This window comes from Cervus canadensis, chromosome 9 (genome assembly GCF_019320065.1).
Source record: "Cervus canadensis isolate Bull #8, Minnesota chromosome 9, ASM1932006v1, whole genome shotgun sequence".
Classification (NCBI taxonomy): domain Eukaryota; kingdom Metazoa; phylum Chordata; class Mammalia; order Artiodactyla; family Cervidae; genus Cervus; species Cervus canadensis.
Window position 1 is genome coordinate 28,550,983 of NC_057394.1, and position 22,583 is coordinate 28,573,565.

Sequence of the window (22,583 nt, forward strand, 5' to 3'; positions counted from 1 at the left end):
GATGTCTGGCTCTAAGTGAGTGATCACACCATCGTGATTATCTGGGTTATGAAAATCTTTTTTGCATAGTTCTTCTGTGTATTCTTGCCAGCTCTTCTTAATATCTTCTTAATAACAGAAATAGACTTCTGTTAGGTCCATACCATTTCTGTCCTTTACTGAGCCCATCTTTGCATGAAATGTTCCCTTGGTATCTCTAATTTTCTTGAATGGATCTCTAGTCTTTCCCATTCTATTGTTTTCCTTTATTTCTTTGCAGTGATCACTGCGGAAGGCTTTCTTGTCTCTCCTTGCTGTTCTTTGGAACTCTGCATTCAAATGGGTATGTCTTTCCTTTTCTCCTTTACCTTTTGCTTTTCTTTTTTTCACAGCTATTTTTAAGGCCTACTAAGACAAACATTTTGCTTTTTTGCATTTCTTTTTCTTGGGGTTGTCTTGATCCCTGCATCCTGTAGTGTCATGAAGGTCCACCCATAGTTATTCAAGCACTCAGTCAGATCTAATCCCTTGAATCTATTTTTCACTCCCACTGTAAAATCTGAAGAGTTTGATTTTTGGTCATACCTGAATGGTCTACTGGTTTTGCCTACTTTGTTCAATTTAAATCTGAATTTGGCAATAAGGAGTTCATGATCTGAGCCACAGTCATCCCCTGGTCTTGTTTTTGCTGACGATATAGAGCTTCTCCATCTTTGGCTGCAAAGAATATAATCAATCTGATTTCAGTGTTGACTATCTGGTGATGTCAATGTGTAGAGTCTTCTCTTTTGTTGTTGGAAGAGGGTGGTTTGCTATGACCAGTGTGTTCTCTTGGCAAAACTCTATTAGCCTTTGCCCTGCTTCATTCCCAAGGTCAAATTTGCCTGTTACTCCAGTTATTTCTTGAATTCCTACTTTTGTGTTTCTGTCCCCTATAATGAAAAGGACATTTTTGGGGGTGTTAGTTCTAGAAGGTCTTGTAGGTCTTCATAGAACTGTTCAACTTCTGCTTTTTCAGCATTATTGGTCAGAGAATAGACTTGGATTACTGTGCTATTGAAAGGTTTGCCTTGGAAACGAATAGAGATCATTCTGTCATTTTTGAGATTGCATTCAAGTACTGTATTTCAGACTCTTTGTTGACTATAATGGCTACTGTATTTTTTTCTGAGGGATTCTTGCCCACGGTAGTAGATATAATGGTCATCTGAGTTAAATTCACCATTTCCAGTCCATTTCAGTTTGCTGATTCCTAAAATGTTGATGTTCACTTTTGGCATCTCCTGTTTGACCATTTCCAATTTGCCTTGATTCATGGACCTAACATTCCAGGTTCCTATCCAGTATTATTCCTTAGTGTCATATACTCTTGCCTTTTCATACTGTTCATGGGGTTCTCAAGGCAAGAATGCTGAAGTGGTTTGCCATTCCCTTCTTCAGTGGACCATGATTTGTCAGAATTCTCCACCATAACCTGTCTGTCTTGGGTGGCCCTACACGGCATGGCTCAGAGGTTCATTGAGTTAGACAAGGCTGTGGTCCATGTGATAAGACTGGTTAGTTTTCTGTTACTGTGATTTTCAATCTGTCTGCCCTCTGATGGATAAGGATAAAAGACTTATGGAAACTTCCTGGTGGGAGAGACTGATTGAGGGGGAAGCCTGGTCTTGTTCTGATGGGCTGGGCCATGCTCAGTAAATCTTTAATCCAATTTACTGTTGATGAGTGGGGCTGTGTTCTCTCCCTGTTATTTACCTGGTGCCAAATTATGGTGGTCATTATAGGGCACTGGAATGCAAAAGTAGGAAGTCAAGAAATACCTGGAGTAACAGGCAAATTTGGCCTTAGAGTACAGAATGAAGCAGCGCAAAGGCTAATAGAGTTTTGCCAAGAGAATCACTGGTCCTAACAAACACCCTCTTCCAACAACACAAGAGAAGACTGTGTACATGGACATCACCAGATGGTCAACACCGAAATCAGATTGATTATATTGTTTGCAGCCAAAGATGGAGAAGCTCTATACAATCAGCAAAAACAAGACTGGGAGCTGATTGTGGCTCAGATCATGAATTCCTTAATGCCAAATTCAGACTTAAATTGAAGAAAGTACGCAAAACATACTAGACCATTCAGGTATGACCTAAATTAAATCCCTTATGATTTGATTTGTATAGTGGAAATGAGAAATAGATTTAAGGGACTAGATCTGATAGACAGAGTGCCTGATTAACCATGGACGGAGGTTTGTGATATTGTACAGGAGACAGGGATCAAGACCATCCCCAAGAAAAAGAAATGCAAAAAACCCCAAAATGACTGTCTGAGGAGGCCTTACAAATAGCTGTGAAAAGAGTAGAAGCAAAAAGCAAAGGAAAAAAGAACAGATATGTCCATTTGAATGCAGAGTCACAAAGAATAGCAAGGAGAGATAAGAAAGCCTTCCTCAGTGATCACTGCAAAGAAATAGAGGAAAATAATAGAATGGGAAAGAGTAGAGATCCATTCTGAAACTTAGAGATACTAAGGGAACGTTTCATGAAAAGATGGACTTAATAAAGGACAGAAATGGTATGGATCTAAAAGAAGCAGAAGATATTAAGAAGAGCTGGCAAGAATGCACAAAGGAACAGTATAAAAGGGATCTTCATGACCCAGATGATCATGCTGGTGTGATCACTCACCTAGATCCAGACATCCTGGAATGTGAAGTCAAGTGGGCCTTAGGAAGCATTACTATGAACAAAGCTAGTGGAGGTGATGAAATTTCAGATGAACTACTTCAAATCCTAAAAGATAATGCTGTGAAAATGCTGCACTCAATATTCCAGCAAATTCGGAAAACTCAGCAGTGTCCACAGGACTGGAAAAGGTCAGTTTTCACTCCAATCCCTAAGAAAGGTAATGCCAAAGAATGCTCAAACTACCGCATAAATGCACTCATCTCACATGCTAGTAAAGTAATGCTCAAAATTCTCCAAGCCAGGCTTTAACAATATGTGACCCATGAACTTTCAGATGTTCAAGCTGGTTTTAGAAAAGGCAGAGGAACCAGAGATCAAATTGCCAACATCCTTTGGATCATTGAAAAAGGAAGAGAGTTCCAGAAAAACATCTTCTGCTTTATTGGCTATGCAAAACCTTTGACTGTGTGGATCACAACAAACTGTGGAAAATTCTTCAAGAGATGGGAACACTAAACCACCTGACCCGCCTCTTGTGAAATATGTATGCGGGTCAGGAAGCAACAGTTAGAACTGGACATGGAACAGCAAACTGTTTCCAAATAGGAAAAGGAGTACATCAAGGCTGTATATTATCACACTGCTTATTTAACTTATATGCAGAGTACATCATGAGAAACACTGGGTTGGATGATGCGCAAGCTGGAATCAAGATCGCTGGGAGAGATATCAATAACCTCAGATATGCAGATGACACCACCTGTATGGCAGAAAGCAAGGAAGAACTGAAGAGCTTCTTGATGAAGGTGAAAGAGGAGAATGAAAAAGTTGACTTAAAGCTCAATATTCAGAAAACTAAGATCATGCCATCTGGTCCCATCAATTCATGGCAAATAGATGGGGAAACAGTGGAAACAGTGGCTGACTTTATTTTTTTGGGCTCCAAAATCACTACAGATGGTGACTGCACCCATGAAATTAAAAGATGCTCACCCCTTGGAAGGAAAGTTATTACCAACCTAGACAACATATTAAAAAGCAGAGATGTTATTTTGCCAACAAAGGTCCATCTATTCAAAGCCATGCTTTTTCCAGTGGTCATGTATGGATGTGAGAGTTGTACTATAAAGAAAGCTGAACGCTGAAGAATTGATGCTTTTGAACTGTGGTGTTGGAGAAGATGCTTGAGTGTCCTTTGGACTGCAAGGAGATCCAGCCAGTCCATCCTAAAGGAGTCTGTCCTGAGTTTCATTGGAAGGACTGACATTGAAGCTGAAACTCCAATACTTTGATCACCTGATGTGAAGAGCTGATTCATTTGAAAAGAACCTGATGCTGGGAAAGATTGAAGGCAGGAGAAGAAGGGGACAACAGAGGATGAGATGATTGGATGGCATCACAGACTCAATGGACATGATTTTGAGTAAACTCTGGGAATTGGTGATAGACAGGGAGGCATGGCATGCTGCAGTCCATGGGGTCACAAACAGTCAAACACAACTTAGTGACTGAACCAAACTTAAACTATGGTGGAGGTAATGAAGATAATTGTGACCTTGTTCAAAAGGTCCCCTGAAAGCTCTGCTACACTCAGTGCCCCCAACCCTGCAGCAGGCCACCGCTGACCCAGGCCTCCACCAGGGACTCCTGGACACTCATAAGTCTGAGTCAGTCTCTTGTGGGGTCACTGCTTCTTTCTCTGGGGTCCTGGTGCATACAAAGTTCACTAAATAGTAACTGTGGCTGATTCTTGATGAACAATTATGGTGAGCTGGATTAAGGTTTGTTGTTTTAAGTAGCTGAGATCTTTTCTGGTTTAATAACAAAATAATCTGTCTGGTTTACATGACCTGGAATATTTAAAAATTCTGAGCATAGGAGTTGGATTTCTACCATATATAATTGAATCATGTTATTACAAGGAAATTAATGACAACAATACTTCTTAAATGTTTCCACCTTCCATATTTTTCATCTTCTGGTTTATCTCATAGTTTCCAATTTTCACATTACTATTGTTGTCATCTCAAGTCTTTTATTCTCCAGATTTAAACATTTACCACCATCTTTCACTTATCTCTATGATTAACATTCATTTCTGAGGTAAGTGGCCCTACCATTGCTTTCTCAGAAAATTTCTAATATTTTTGTCTTCACTTTCCATCTTACTTATATTATTAGAGCTTCCTTCACTTATTCTTTCGTAATTGCCTGACATTGGAAGCGGATCCATAATTACTTGTCATGTAATACAAATGATAAACACAAATAGCCTCCTCCTGCTTTCAGTACTTCTTATCACACTGTTTTATTTTTAACAAGCAGACAATAGGTTTCAAATAATCTCCTTAAAGTTAGAGCCATTCTTCAGCTCTAACATAGATCACATTTCTCTGCAAGAACTTGCAATTCACCTATTCTAATCTCATCCTTCTCTGTCACCCTTGAATGAACCTCCATTCTACCAGTTTTATGAGATAATCATTTTTATCCTTATTTAACCTATGAGAAGACAGGAGATTAGAAAGTCTCAATGCTTGTCACAGAGCTAATGCATGGTAAAACCAGTCTTTAAATCCACGTGAGCCAATCACACTGCCTCCAAAAAGCAAATTATTAATAAAAACTATAAGTGAGTAAGCAATAAATTGCTTTATAGAACTCTCCCTCAAAACAGGGAATCAGGAAGCATATGCCTAAGAAGACAAGTAGAAACATGAAATAGGATGCTTGTCATTCAGACAGCAAATAGGACCACCTTTCACTACAAAACCCCAGATGTACTGGACAAAATATGACAAGGAAAAAGTGCACTCAGACAACTCCACAAAGAATAGAGGAAATCCATTACTAGGAGCAAAAATAAAATGGAAAGGTGAAGAGAAAAATCTTAAGAAGATAGCATATTGGCCCTGCATGTTGAAGGGAAAGGATGGAATTAATAAATTTCATTAAAAATTGCTAGAAATTAAAAAATTGCTAGGTTATTGGAATTATTTTCCATTTTAGTTTTTATAAATTCTAATTTTGAAATCATTTAAATTCATGGAAAATTTGCAAAACCCAGTGTTTTCCAATTATCAACATTTTGCCTATTTGAATTATTTTCTCTTTATCTGTACACACATATGTAAATTATGAAATTACATACATATGTATTTTTGAAACATTTGAGAATCATGCAGTTTTATCCCCCTTTATTTATAACTGTTTGAGTGTGCATTTCTTAAAAACAGGTTTTTTTCATGACTAAAGTATAATTATCAAAATCAGGAAATACAATATTGATAACAATAATCCACAACCCAAATTCAAGTTTTTCCAACTGTCTTAACAATATTTTCAGTAGGATTTTCCTCCCTAAAATAAGAATGAATTCTGGATCACATATTATATTTGTCATGTCTTTCTGGACTTCTTTAATCTAGAATGGTTCTTTAGCTGTTTTCATTCTTTCATGATCTTGACATTTCCAAAAGTCCTAGCAGACTATTTTATAGTCTCTCCTTAAATTTCAGTGTGGCAAATGTTTTCTTATGATATTTGGATTTTACATTTTAAAAGTTATTTTTGGCAAGAATATCATAGAAAACATGTGAAATTTGTTTGTCTAATTATTGATGATATTCAATTTGATCACTTAAGTCTGTGAAAGCTGCATTCCTCTACTATAAAGTTATACTTTTTCCTTTGAAGTGTAAAATTTACAGGGAGACTTTCTGTTCACCACGTTTTCCTTATTTTTAGCAACCATCCACTGATGATTTTTGTCTTAATTATCACTATATTGAAAAGAGATTTTCAAAGTCCATCATTTCTTCTATATTATAGATTTCACTATAAATAAAAGGTCTTTCTTCTCCCTCATCTATGTGTGCATGTATAGATGCGTTTATTTATTTCTGACTAATTAAATTTTAGTATCCTTTCTGGGGTAGGGCCTGAAGCCTAAGAACTGTTCAATGTTTTGACACTTGAGCTGAAAATCCTTGTATTTTGAGACTCTCCAAGTACTGAATCTTTAACTTAAGGAAAACCAGAACATCAGCTAAGAAAGATGGTGAAAAGATTCTCTCTGCCCAAGTCTCTATGTCAACAGATGAGCTTTTGTAATAAGAAATAAAAATTTAAAATATGCACAATTGTGCTAGCAACAGAATTTGAATTTAACTTCATGTAAATATCTATAGTGCAGAAATACCCAAACTTTTGAAGGAACATAGAATTGTCATTAGCCTAATGAAACCCCTGGATACATGGAAGAAGTCAATGGATGCCACCTTTACATAAGTATGGCAGTTGAGTATTAAAGAAAACACAGTAATAGTTTCAAAATGTAACAGTAAGAATTAAACTTAATAAAGTCAGAAAATACAACCAAGCAGGAATAGTATTAATAAATGCCAAGAACCTTTTATAGTAAGTAAATGTGTTTAAAGTGGCACAGTGTTAAAGAATCCACCTGCCAATGCAGGAATCACAAGAAACATGGGTTCGTTCCCTGTGACAGGAAGATCCCCTGGAGTAGGAAAGGGCAATCTGCTCCAGTATTCCTGCCTGGAAAAGTCCATGGACAGAGGAGCCTGGCGGGCTGCAGTCCATGGGTTGCAAAGAGTTGGACACTGCTGAGCAGCTGAGCACACACTAAACTAAAGCAATAAAAGGAAAAAAGGAGACAATAAGCTAAGCATTTTATACTATGAAAAAAGTGCAGTCAATATGAAAAAGAGCTTCAAAAAATTAAAAACAGAGACATTTGAAATAAATAGGCAGAAGACTCATTGGCAAATGGACCTAGATAGGTACATGTATAGGCAGATATACCTAGAAGGCAACTGGGAGACAGATCAGAAGACATTAACCTTAATGAACAAAGTTTGAATAATAAGACTAAAACATAAAAGGGATTTTAAGAGACAAAAAAATAATATAGTGAAAGAGATTAGACAAATAGGGAGAAGGGAGAGTGTTAGGTGTTTCTAGATTAAACTAGAAACAGGTATCGAATGAAACAAATGTAGATTTAGATAAGAAGAGTCTTCAATGATTACGATGGGGCAAAAAGACTAATACAATAGAGGAAAGTGACTATAACAATAGAGAAGACTCCAACCACAAAGTCTGCAAGGTTTTCTTTGATAAGGAGTCAAGAAGACTGGAAAGAAGCGGGTGTGAGGGAGTGGGAGGCATGATCAGTTAGTACTTCAGGTAAGCCTTGTGGTCAGTCAGTTCTCAAGAAAGGGCGAAGGGTTGTGTGCTGGATCAGGCTGAACATGGGTCCAAATACAGGGGCCAAAATGCTTAATCAAACTTTGGTCTGGTCAGGTATTTTGTGCAGATTGGTCGGTGGATACAAACACTTCAAATCATCATTGTTTCTGAGAATAGAATTTGGAGGACAGGTGTCATGGGAAAATAAAAGCAGGACCTCAGAGTTTGATCTATCATACTGGGGACATAAAGGGTGAGGGCATTTCTTGAATCATTACTGATGTCCAGATTCACAAGACTCCAATAAAGTTCAGCAATGCCAACTTTTAAATCAACATAAGCAACCAAATGCACACATACTAAAAGGAAACAGAGATATACAGCTACGGCAGTTTATGCTTTAGGGCAGAGTGAGCAATATAGGCCAGCATAATGCAAAATTTCCTACTCAATAAACTTGCTATCAAGTGGAGATTATGTACAGAACAACACTGAAAGTCCATGAGTGAAACGGATAATGCCCATGACTTCAAAGTGAACCAGTCTAATTTTTTGAAGCCTATAGCATGACTTCTATAACTTAGATATAAACTAAAAGCTTTTGTAGCCCAGAGGGGAAAATAGACTCTTCCTAGATGTGGGACTCAGAAATACTTCCTAAATGAATTATGTTTGATTTGACTCAGTCTAATAAAGCTTTGCTCTTTACAAAATGTTTTCATATATGTAATCTCACTAGACAATCAAAAAACATCATGAGTTAATTATGACAGGTATTGTATTCTTCATTTTACAATTGGAAAAATACAGCCAATAAATCATGGAATTAATTTTTTAAGCTCTAGGCTGGTTTACTGCCAGTACAGTGATTTTTTTATTTTTATTTTTTTTTGTCTTCTTGTATATTATACTAGGAGGGCAGTTGAGGTTAGGGAGGACACAAAAGAAACAGATCTTACTTAGGATGGAAAAAAAAGTTGAAAAGAGGAAAAAGAAGATAAAAAAAGAAAACTAGTAAAGGTGGAAATATGTACCATTGAAAATGGAATTTGGGAAGAAAACCAATGAAGAAATGTGGAGGATAGATGAGAATACCACTGATTATAGCCTTACATGGCATAATAGAATTTACCAATATGCAATAGAGAATTTGAAAATTTCTGGAAACACACAATCTTTCTTTTAAAATCAAATCTAGCCCCACTTCAATTTCTCTTTAGAAACCTTGATTTTCACCCTGGTTGATCTGTATTTCCCTTTCAGTTATTCACTAAATTTTCTTCTGTGAAACAAATTATCATTTTTTCCTGTTTTTCATGCACTTGCATTTTATTTTTCTTTTCAGCTCTATTGAGATGTAATTGAGGTATAATGTCAGCTTTATTGAGGTATAACTATATTTATGGTTTTTATGTACCTCTACATTGTGAAATGATTATTTCTGTCAATTAACACATCCATCACTTCAAGTTACTTTTATTTATTTATTGTTTTGGCATGTGTGATGATAACACTTAAGATATACTCTCTTAGCAATTTCAAGTGTACCATACTATATTATTAACTATAGCCACCATGCTTTAGATCCCAGAACTTACTTTATAGTTGAAAATTTGTACCCTTTAACCAGTGTCTTCCCATTTCTCCCGACCATTCAAAAGTTGAGTGTCTGTGTGTATTTGTATAAATGCCTATATACCTACAAAATGATTCTACTCAGAAATAATGCAAAAAATGAAGGGCTTACAGATGATACTGAAACCACTGATTATCTTGCAGTTTTAGTGGTTTGTCAAAATAATCTGCTTATAAAGACAAATATAATTGCAACATTACTGACATAAAACAAAACATTACAGTTTTTACAGGGGATGACTCTCTTGCCTGTTTTTAAAGCATTCTCTAAGGTTCATGTAATAATGGGATGATTTTCAGTGAATGGTAAATTATTTAAGTTTGTGGTGAAAACATCTCATCATTTACATGATTGCACCTTAAGGAAACATATCTGATTAATAATACCGAAGGCTGGGCTGTGTCATTAGATAAAAAAGAATCAGCTTTTGAAAACTTAATCTTCTAGGTTATTTCTTTGTATTTATTGGTGTTTTCTCTATTTGGGAATGTATGTTAGACACAAATTAATAGACTTGTGATAAAAGATGAAACATTTGCACACACATGTCACTATTTTTCTGGCTAAATATCAAATACATTGCATCCTAACTATAGCTACAGTAACTGTGGTAAAAGGCAGAAGAGAAATGAAAAAGACTTATTTTGCTATAAAAATCTATAGTGTTACATACAAAAAATTAAAACAATATGCATAAGTTTAGTTTACACCATGTGAAGAACTTGAAGGAGCTATACTTAAAATATCCTGAAAAAGAATTGACATTTTCATTTGCCAGTGGCTTGTGGCAGACACACTGGCTGGCACAGACAGAATATCAGTATTAAGGAACACACATAAAGGGGAAAGCCTAAGTGATCCAAGAAAAGAAGCTGCTGAAGACAGCCAGATACTTTATATAGTAAGTTGAAAATCTTGGCAATTATGTGCCTGTAGATATTGCAGGCTTCTGCTACACAAGTGGGAAAATGAAACCCAAATGGGCAAATCATAGTGTTTTGTCATTTTTCACAACACTATAATAATTTTAAAAACCTATAACCTAACCTATAACCTAAGTATGGTATCATATAAAAGAAAAGTGCTAATTAATTTGAAGTGTGAATTAAATACAGACTAAAAAACCTATAACCTAACCTATAACCTAAGTATGGTATCATATAAAAGAAAAGTGCTAATTAATTTGAAGTGTGAATTAAATACAGACTAAGGACATTACTTTGCCAACAAAGTTCTGTCGGTAAGGCTATGGTTTTCCCAGTGGTCATGTATGGCTGTGAGAGTTGGACTGTGAAGAAAGCTGAGCAACAAAGAATTGATGCTTTTGAACTGTGGTGTTGGAAAAGACTCTTGAGAGTCCCTTGGACTGCAAGGAGATCCAACCAGTTCATCTTAAAGGAGATCAGTCCTGGGTGTTCACTGGAAGGACTGATGCTGAAGCTGAAACTCCAATACTTTGGCCACCTCTTGTGAAGAGTTGACTCATTGGAAAAGACCTTGATGCTGGGAGGGCTTGGGGGCAGGAGAGAAGGGGATGACAGAGGATGAGATGGCTGGATGGCATCACCAACTCGATGGACATGAGTTTGAGTAAACTCTGGGAGTTGGTGATGGACAAGGAGGCCTGGCGTGCTGCGATTCATGGGGTCACAAAGAGTCAGGCACAACTGAGCGACTGAACTGAACTGAAAGCCATAATTATGTTCAATGCTTGCTACTGAGAAAGTACCAAAAGATACGGAATGTGAAACAACATTGATGTTCTAAAACCTTATCATTTACTGAAGCAAATAATGAATACGTACATTAGGTAGTTAACAGCTTTGCAGTTATTAAAATAACCTACATAATAGAGCCCTTGGTTGCTGTGTTCAAAGTTGATATCTTTTAAAGTCTGTGTGTCTGTCCTTCATCTTTTGAGATCCTAGTTCTACTGTCTGGCCTCTACCATCTTGGAAGATGACCACTGTGCTATTGAAGCCACATGATTCAGAGAAGCCTGCACCCAACCCCACCTCAGGCCCCAGAGTGGGCCAGGGGTCACTAAACACTACTAAGGGCTACTATAGTATCATGGACATCCATCTCACTCACCTAGAGATGAGGTAAACTCTGCTGTATATTTTACACACTAGACTTCTCCAGGAACTTTAAGTGAAGCTGGGTTTCCATCTCAAAAATGCCTTTGCTTGACTTCTTCCATTTGCACACAAATCCTTATCTCAGAAGCTGGGCTTGGAACATAAAGCCAAGAGATATTATATGATAGTACATTATTAATTGAAAATAACAAGTACAGTTACATAGATATTTTCATACATCAGAACAGAGACATCACTGTGGGCTGGAATAAGCTAGTTTTCCTAGGAAGAGTCTTTGGGTTTGGACAGGTGGAAGAGATAAGCCATTCTGGCACAGGAAACAACATGAGAAAGATTCCAGACAGAGTGCTTAAGTTTTTTCCAGGGTGAGTAGAGCAATGCTGCAAGAGTAAAAGTCTTGATGATACATGGTGATTCACTACAAACAAAATATGGAGGTCCTTAAACCAAAAAAAAAGAAATTTACATAATAAAAACTATACTACTTAAAATGTTTTATCTAGAAGCGGAGGAATCCCTTAACATTAAGGAATACAGGAATGATATAATTACAGTGGTGTTTCAAGATCAATTTAGTGGTGCTATGTGCTATGATTCAAAGGACAGAGAGGTGCAGACCAAACAATCTGGAGCCTAGTACAGACAGACAAACATGAAGTAACTAGTAAACCTGAACTTAGAGTTTGGGGATGCAGACATTAATAGGAATGAAAATAGAAGGCAGTTAGAATGACAAATGCTCTAGAAAGTTGTATAGAATCATTTATAAGGGTCTATAACTAACCTGAGAAATGCTGGGCTGGAAGAAGCACAAGCTGGAATCAAGATTGCCGGGAGAAATATCAATAACCTCAGATATGCAGATAACACCACCGTTATGGCAGAAAGTGAAGAGGAATTAAAAAGCCTCTTGATGAAAGATAAAGAGGAGAGTGAAAAAGTTGGCTTAAAGCTCAATATTCAGAAAGCTAAGATCATGGCATCTGATCCCATCATGGCATGGCATCATTTATTCATGGCAAATAAATGGGTAAACAGTGGAAACAGTGTCAAGACTTTATTTTGGGGGGCTCCAAAATCACTGCAGATGGTGACTGCAGCCATGAAATTAAAAGACACTTACTCCTTGGAAGGAAAGTTATGACCAACCTAGATAGCATATTAAAAAGCAGAGCCATTACTTTGCCAACAAAGGTCCATCTAGTGAAGGCTATGGTTTTTCCAGTAGTCATGTATGGATGTGAGAGTTGGACTGTGAAGAAAGCTGAGCACTGAAGAACTGATGCTTTTGAACTGTGGTGTTGGAGAAGACTCTTGAGAGTCCCTTGGACTGCAAGGAAATCTAACCAGTCCATCCTAAAGGAGATCAGTCCTGGGTGTTCATTGAAAGGACTGATGCTGAAGCTGAAACTCCAATACTTTGGCCACCTCTTGTGAAGAGTTGACTCATTGGAAAAGACCCTGATGCTGGGAGGGATTGGGGGCAGGAGGAGAAGGGGACGACAGAGGATGAGATGGCTGGATGGCATCACCAACTTGATGGACATGAGTTTGAGTAAACTCCAGGAGTTTGTGATGGACAGGGAGGCCTGGTGTGCTGCAATTCATGGGGTCGCAAAGAGTCGGACACGACTGAGTGACTAAACTGAACTAAACTGATGACTAACATGATGAGAGCTAGGAGAGATGAACAAGTATTTCTTTTTTAATAAGTTTTAAAAATACCAGAAGATTAAACATGAATTCAGTGAGGCACTAGTTTCTTAGAGATTAAACAATGAACCTGGTGGCTATTATGGTAGAGTTTACCTGTAAAGCAAGAGACCTGAATTTGATCCCTGGGTTGGAAAGATGCCCAGGAGAAAGGAATAGCAACCTGCTACAGAATTCTTGCCTGGAGAATTCCAGGGACAGAGGAGCCTGGCGGGCTACAGTTCATGGGGTCACAAAGAGTTGGACATGACTGAACAACTTGCATTACTTATGTGTGTGTGTGTGTGTGTTAATCCCTTAGTCATGTACAACTCTTTGCGACCCCATGGACCGTAGCCCGCCAGGCTCCTATGTCCATGAAATTCTCCAGGCAAGAATACTGGCGTGGGTTGTCATCTCCTTTTCCAGAGGATCTTCCCGACCCAGTGATCGAACCTGGGTCTCCTATGTTTCAGGCGGATGCTTTACCGACTGAACTACTAGGGAAGCCCAGTAGTACTGCTACGACCAAACAATAAACAGCAACATCATGAGAAATAGGCATGCATAAAGTCAGGGTTCTTGTGTAAACAGCACAAAATTAGAATTTAGGAATCATTCATTTTAGTGCGGATTCTATATCAAACCTCCACATAAACTTAGGTAAATCATGAACTTTTCTAGGCTTTAAAAATCCCTCCTCAAATAATTCTGATGGCCACAGTAGTTGTCAAATTAACTTCTGATTTTTATACCAGGGAAAGATTAATGATTTTAACTTAGAATTTTTTTTTTCTTTAGAGTGAAAGATAGGGCATGCATGTTGAATTATCTAGAAAGTAGTTGCAAGAAAGGTGGACATGATCCTGAGAAGGTTGGATTTCAGCAGCAGTTTGTTTGTTTGCTTTACCTGGAGGATAATTGCTTTACAATACTGTGTTGGTTTCTGCCACATATTAACATGAATCAGCAAATTCCCACTGGCTATCTATTTTACATATGGCAATACATATGTTTCCATGCCACTATCTCAATTCATCCCACCCTCTCCTTCCCACACTGTGTCCACCAGTCTGTTCTCTGTGTCTACATCTCCACTGCTGCCCTGCAAAAAGGTTCATCTGTACCATCTTTCTAGAATCCATATATAGGTGTTAATATATGGTATTTGTTTTTCTGACTGACTACACTCTGAATAGGAGGACCTAGGCTCATCCATCTCACTAGAACTGACTCAAATGTGTTCTTTTTATGGCTGAGTAATATTCCATTTTATATACATACCATAACTTCTTTATCCATTCATCTGTGGATGGGTATCTAGGTTGTTTCTCTGTCCTAGCTATTGTAAATAGTGCTTAGCAGCAGATTTTTATAATTCCTGTAGATATTTTTGGAAGCCATGACTGCAAGTGGCATCTAGTGAGTAGAGATTAGAGATGCTGCTAAACATCCTACAAAGCCCCACTTGAAAGAATTTTCAAGTCCAAAATGTCAGTATTGCTTAGGTTGTGAAATGCTAGGCTACGTAGCATCACCTTGCAGTTAGATACATTGATGTTATACCTAAACAGAACAGATCAGTTTGACTTGACTCTGAAGAGTAATGATTTCCAGTCTGCCTCCTATTCATTCTCGCATTACATATCTCTTACTGATCTACTGGATCTTACTTTAAAGTTGTGAATCATTTGATTCATGACACACCAAACTATAACCGTCATCCATCCAACAATGTCTACTCAGTGCTTGGCACTGTGCCTAACCTAACCAAGCCTAACCAGTGCTGGACAAGGAAAGTATAGTTGTGAAATAATTAAGGAAAATAATTTTTGTTATGCTCAAGTATATAATTTTTATTATGGTCAAATATGTAATTTTTAATGTATTTCTTTTTAAACTTTCTTCCGAGATAGAAGACATATTTCTAGGAATAAATATGAATTATCTATGTGTTCCAAAATTAGATACTGATGTGCTAATTAAAATTTATGAGTAATACATGGTACATATTAGATGCTCAATATACATTTATTTACTGAATATGAGTATGTGTGGAACAGGTAGACTAGGATGCTTAAAGAATTACATTTTCAAATAAAGATAAAGTTATTTAAAGACTTTAAAAATAAGAAGATTAGATATAATATTAACTGTCAATAGGTTATCTTGATCCCAGTTTTGTTGCTATGACATCAAATATTCATCTTTATTTGTATACTATGAACTTTTATAAGATAATTGATGGCAAGGTTAAAAATGAACTGGCATAACCACAAATCTGTTTTATGTTACTAATAAGATCATTTAATAAGCATCTCAGTTTTACCATTCCTAAAACTGATCCCTATTCTCCTCCAACAAATTCTTTCTGATTCTCACGCATTATGAAACATGGCATTATCCAGTGCTCTCTGGAGCTTAAGCTCAAAACCTAAATGTTATTTTGCTCTTTCTCTCATCCTAAAATCCAGAGGCTTAGTACATTTATTGGTAAAAATCTCCAAATATAGAAGGAAACAGTTTGCCTCTCTCCATCACTTTTTTATCAAACTAATCTCCAAATCCAGATGCCATTGCCTCCTCTGTGCATTTACTGCAAATGCCTCTTAACTGGTCTCCCTGATATTATTTGCTCTCAACTTTCCATTCTCCATACAGTAGCCTAGACAATTTAAAAATGTCACACGTTAATTTATTGCATTTCTCATTAAAAACCTGTAACTCTTTTACTGCATTTAGTACAGACTCAGTATACAATACAATGGATTACTTGCCTTCCTTTCTAGTATCTTTCTCTATGTTTAATGCAGAGAATTCCTACAGTGCTGGGGAAAATACTCTACTTTTGGCTTCAGGGGTGAAACATGAAACTGAAAAAGAAAAACTCCTGCCAGCACATGTTATATGAATGACCATAAGGAGTAATGAAGAGAGGCTTTGTGTGACCGAAGCCTATGTAATCAAAGTGAATTTCAGGGAAATGACTGGGAATTGTGAAAAACAAAAGAAGGCAAGAGGAAAAGGTGGTGACAGATAATGAGATGGTTGGATGGCATCACTGACTCAATGGATATGAGTTTGAGCAAGCTCCAGGAGTTAGTGAAAGACAGGGACATCTGGCGTGCTGCAGTTCATGGGGTCACAAAGAGTCAGGCATGACTTAGCACCCGAACAATAGTAGATATGAGAGCTTGAACCCCTTGAGCTATTTTGTCAGTTATCTATTTTATACAGAGTAGCATGCATATGTCGATCCCTAGAAGCCAGGAGGAAAGTGGGAATCTGAGGGCCCAGGCAGCGCCTGGAGGCAAAGTTCCTGGTTATAGGAGCCAAGAAAATTCTTCCTTGTTTAAATTGGTTATGCTAAAGCAGGAGACATTAAACACTGTGGACTCAGGACACTTCTGCTCTCTTAAAAATCACTGACAACTTCTTCAGAGTTTCTGCTGGTGTGAGTAATACCTATTATATTAGATTGAATCCAAATAATATGTTTAATCAATGTATTTAGTACAATAAATGATGTCATTAATATATTATGATTTGTAAATACCATTAATAATACCATTCATAAACTTATTATTTGTTAACATAAATAGCATGTTTATAAAAGTTGACTATTTTCCAAACCAATATACTGAGTGAATAAATGGCTTCATGTTTGCAAATCTCTACATCTGACTTAACAAAAAAGACAGGAGGTAAATTCTCTTATCTACTTCTGCATTCGGTCTATTGGGATATTCTTTTTTAACTTTATGGAAAAAATCTGAGTTCATCAGGATGTGTGACTAGGGAAATAATGAATATGTTAATAGCCTTTCATGTCACCATGGATAGTCTTTGTTGATACTACACCAGAACTCAACAAGTGGTAGTTTCTTAAAGGTTATTTGCAGTGTGGGAACTTTAGGCATATAAATACGTATTTCATTTGTGTTATTTTAAAAACAATGATCTATATAGTAATGGAATAGAGCTGTTTCCACAGAGGACTTTGTAATATCACTCACTGATCATTAAGAAATAGTGGTTTACTGGATATTTCAGATCTTCTAAATTTAACATATTTTACAACAATATCAAAATTGCATATATTATTGCAGATATTATCCATGCTTTTATGTCTGAGGAAGCCTTCACTCTCATTGTGACAAATACAGATTTTCCAAAATCTAAATTCATTTGAATTTCACTTAGAAGTGTGCATTTTATCATTAGCAACAAATGTCATTTACCTTAAATTGACAATTTTCCTTACTTTGTATTCTAAAATAGTCATAGATTTCTTGCTAATTACTTCCAGTTCAGTTAAGTTGCTCAGTCGTGTCCAACTCTTTGTGATCCCATGTACTGCAGCATGCCAGTCTTCCCTGTCTATCACCAACTCCCAGAGCTTGCTCAAACTCATGTCCATTGATTTGGTGATGCATCCAAGCATCTCATCCTCTGTCATCCCCTTCTCCTTCTGCCTTCAATCTTTCCCACCATCAGGGTCTTTTCCAATGAGTCAACCCTTTGCATCAGGTGGCCAAAGTATTGGAGCTTCAGCATCGGTCCTTCCAATAAATATTCAGGATTGATTTCCTTTAGGATTGGCTGGTTTGATCTCCTTGCAGTCCAAGGGACTCTCAAGAGTCTTCTCCAACACCACAGTTCAAAAGCATCAGTTCTTCAGCACTCAGGTTTCTTTATGGTCCAACTCTCACATCCATACATAACTACTGGAAAAAAAATAGCTTTAACCATAGCTAATCTCTCTTTCAGTTAAAAATTATGTTTTTTTTGACAAAGGGGAAGTTCAACTCAAAGATAAAAATAATCTCCCAGGTTATTGTTTTTTTGGAATCAACATACTTTGCTTTATAGCAGAAGGAAAGGTTTCATTAAGATACTCAGAACGTTAGAAAACAATTGTGTACACAATGGTTGAGCTTTAACGGAATTAGTAATTTTTTACTACTTCATAAAGGCCAGTCTTAACTACAGCTGACATTTATCCTACCCCAAGCACGTGGCACTTAAGAATACAAACATGATTAGCACAGTACTGCCTTCATTTGTACAGTCACCAGCCAATGTATTTAGTATTACATTTGCAACATCAGTGCGTGTCAAAGCAGTAAAAAGGGAAAAAGATGTCTTAGCATTGTTTTAAAAATCTTTTTGACCTTGCACATTATGTTAAATGTCTTGAGGACTCTCAGAGACTGGGAAAATCTGCCCAAGTCATTCTATAACCCCGTATGTTATCCCACCATTGCTATTAGCCATCCCCTGCCTACCTTTTTCTGCTTTATTCACAACAAAGTTGACTATATTCCTTGCATAAATTAAAACCTTTGCCAATGTTGTTGCAACTTTCTAATACTTGTCTACTGAATTTGATGCTTTTTTCTGCTTGTAATTTAATTCTTAAACTAAATGCCAGATCTTCAGAGGGGTCATCCCTAATGGCCACACCATGTATTACTCCTCTTTATGTATACAAGGAATTTTTTTATTGCATTACTCTTTTTTAATCTCAGCATTTTAGTATATGATTGGGCACCTAGTGGCATATAATTGTCATTTAATATATAAAGTAGCAAGTTTATGTAAGTGCCACTTATTTGACTAGGTGCTCAATTTGTTAAATATGTAATGTTTTCATGCAACTTAACTGGGAGCAATTATTTTTGCACTAAAATAATGGTAGCCCATTTTACCTCCCTCATCACCCCTTCCAGGGTTGATTTCAATCTGTTCTTTTCTGTATTTATTTAAGTCACTAAAACTGTTATTATCATTTTTAAATTTATTTTAGTTTTTATTACTTTTTTCACTATTTTTATTATTATTATAACCAACAACATATTCCTTCCCTTACATTCAAAAGTTGTGAGTGGTAGGAGCAGTGTACTAGAATTAACATTTAGTTACCTAATATGATGAATCAGAAAAAATATAAATTCTGCAATTCTTTTTTTTTTCTTTCCCCTCTTTCACTGTGATGTGGCCTTGGAAAGGGGTTCACCTTTCATCAGACATTAAAGTTGTAGACTTAAAAGAAAACTATTAATAGAATCCAATATATTCTTTTAAATTGCATCTTTATCCTAAAAATATGGTTACTAAGTACTCTTGTAACTGGCTAAGAGAAATATTTATTTTTTGGTATTGCCTTATTCAATAGATGAATCTACTGACTTGTTCAGTAGATTAAAAAAAAAAGCACTAAAATGTACTGACACTCGTTACCAAATTTTGATGTAGATGGTGATGAATTTTGGCCAGGGAAATATAGAAATTACACCCTATTCTACAAAATACTGTAATAAAATAGACATTTCCCTTGGTTGTTAAAATCATCCACTTCTTTCAGTGAATAGGTGAAGCAAGCTAGTCAGTAGCAGTGTGGTTAGAAGATAGGATTCACTTCAGTGTCACTATTCAGTTGATTTTTTCTTCCAATTCAGTTATTTTAAGTTAGTTAACTGAAGAGTAAATGAAAGGATCAGATAGCACAAAGAAAAAGTTGAAATCAGAAGTCTTAGCAGAACTAAAGAATGGTTTGTGACTATCACAAACTGCTAGGGCAAAAAAGGGACCATGCTCTGATACAAATTAAATCTTACACACCAATATGCATTCATTATAATGACATCTTGGTCCTAGACTCTCTTGGATATGAATAACAGGAGCAATATCTCACCACTTAGAATTACTTGATGACAATTGTCTTATTCCAATAAGCCTAGAAGTAAAGCCATTATTATTTTTCCTAGATAAATCAACATAAAGAAAGTCAACATATATGGTCTTATCTCAGTCATGTGTGTCTGAGAGAGTAAGTAATGCTGCTAATACTCTACAATTCATATTTCTGCTGCAAAAAGGCACAATGATTTTTTGCTCTACAAAAGTAGTCTTATTAGTCTCATCATACAAAACCATTTAATACAGTTGATTTAGTATTATGTCACTAAAATTTCAAACAAAATAACTGTATTCTCATGCCAGCTTCAGACTGCACTGTGAATATTTTTTTCTGGATTTTACTGTTTTGGACTCAATGAAAGAAGGGTGAGAAAAGGAGGAAATACGCACATCCACACACACACACATCCCAAATACTTCTAAATAATTCAGGTAGCTGAAAATCTTGTATTTGCCAGCAAACAAGAAGTGCTAACACTTACATGCTCTATTTTCTCTGCTTCACTTCATCAGATAAAGCCAAACTGGACACTATGAGTTATATTTTATGTGCACTGCATAGGGAATTAGCCCCACATTTTCCAGGGACAGCAGCAAAAACTGTGTGCTGGATTTCCTTTGTGTGACTTAAAGTGACTCTAGACATTTCCAAGTAAGCTGATTTAGGAAAACTGAACATATTTCTTAAGTATTAAATAGTGATAAAATATAATTTTCTATATTGTGTCATTTCATAATAATCTACCATTGTGTGTGTGTTAGCCACTCAGTCATATCCAACTGTTTGCAACCCCATGGGGTATAGCCCATCAGATTCCTCTGTCCTTGGGAATTTCCAGGCAAACATACTGGAGTGGGTTTCCATTTCCTTCTCCAGGGTTTCTTCTTGACCCAGGGATTGAACCCGGTCTACTGCATTGCAGACAGACTCTTTACCATCTAAACCACCAGAGAAGCCCTAAAGGATATTTGCTTTATGGAACTTTTGTTATTTATATTTTCAAATTCAAAATAATTATTGTGAATACTCTAGTTATATGTCAAAAAAAAAAAAAACCAAGCAAATAATATTTTCCTTTATAATGTTAAGGAAATAAACAGGAGCTAAAGTGCTTATAATGTGAAAGCTTTTTATTCCTTGTAATTTGAAGTTTAGAAGGCATTTTATATGCTTTTGAAAGTCAATAATTTTTAACATAAGTCTAAAATTAAATGTCTATTTTGAAGGAAATAAAAGTAACATAAATTGATTGTCTAAAAGACACTAGGAAATTTTACAATGGAAAACTGTTCCATGAGATAGGCATATTTCCTTCATTTCACAGTTGCAGAATTAAGCTTAAAGGGCTAAATGATTTCCCTGTTACTGGCCATGATAGGCCTGCTCTGACTTCAAAATACCTGCTCAATGAAAGCTTTACTTTTTTTTTGTAATCTAATTAGTGACTGCATAAGTGCTCTCTCTCTTCATTACCAAAATATTCTTGAACTAAAGAATGAAAAGACAATTAAAATAATAAATTCCAATAAATAGTCATAAGTAAATAAGGAATTTAGCATAACTGATTTGACTTAGCAGTAAATCCTAAGAATTACAGAAAGAAAAAGTCAGTGATATCTGGGATGGTATGTATTTCACTTCAAAAACCACGGTTCAGCTGTTGAAAGAGAAAGATGGAAAGAGAGAGGAGATCAACCCAGTAGACTTGAAATGTTGTAATCTGGAATAGACAGGACAGTGAATAATTATCTACACTGAGTGCACAGCACAATTAAATTGTAATGATCTGTTGTGAAAGCTATGTCATCACAGCCAAATGTCTAATCTCATTACAAAGTGTTACATGTTTCAAAACCCAGTATTTCTCATATATAGTATATTTGACTCTTAGGGAAATATATTTGCAGTATATTTGACTCTCAGCTGCAAGAGAGAGAAGGCAAAGGTAGAATACATTCAAAATAGAACGCTCCACTCACATCATGAAATATCAGATAGCACTGATGACGTCACAGATTCATGAGTTGACAGTTACTAAGGTTTGTAGTGAAGTTACAAAATTCTTTCCTTATGCACACATATAGACACATACACACATACATAGTACATAATATAGTATGTTAGTATATAGTACATACCATATAGGTATGTATAGTATATATCATCTATAATATATTTTATACATATTGGAGGACTCTGGCATAGTGGTGAAGAATCTACCTGCCAATGCAGAAGGTGCCAGAGACATGGGTTTTACCCATGGGTGAGGAGCATCCCCTGTAGGAAGAATGTAACCCACTCCAGTATCCTTGTCTGAAAAATCCCATGGACAGAGGAGCCCGATGGGCTAGAGTTGCACAGAGTCAGACACCACTGAGGGACTAAGCATGTGTGCAAGGATTTCTACTGACAACCTATTTTCTCTGCAACAACTGTGGCTTTACCTGTTACAATTTTGCATCTCATTTCCCTTTATCCTAATTAAAGACAAAGCAATTTATACTCTGACCTTATTCAAAATCCTTTTGAAATGAGGCAGATAAAAGAAAATTAACATGCATTTTAGACATACTTTT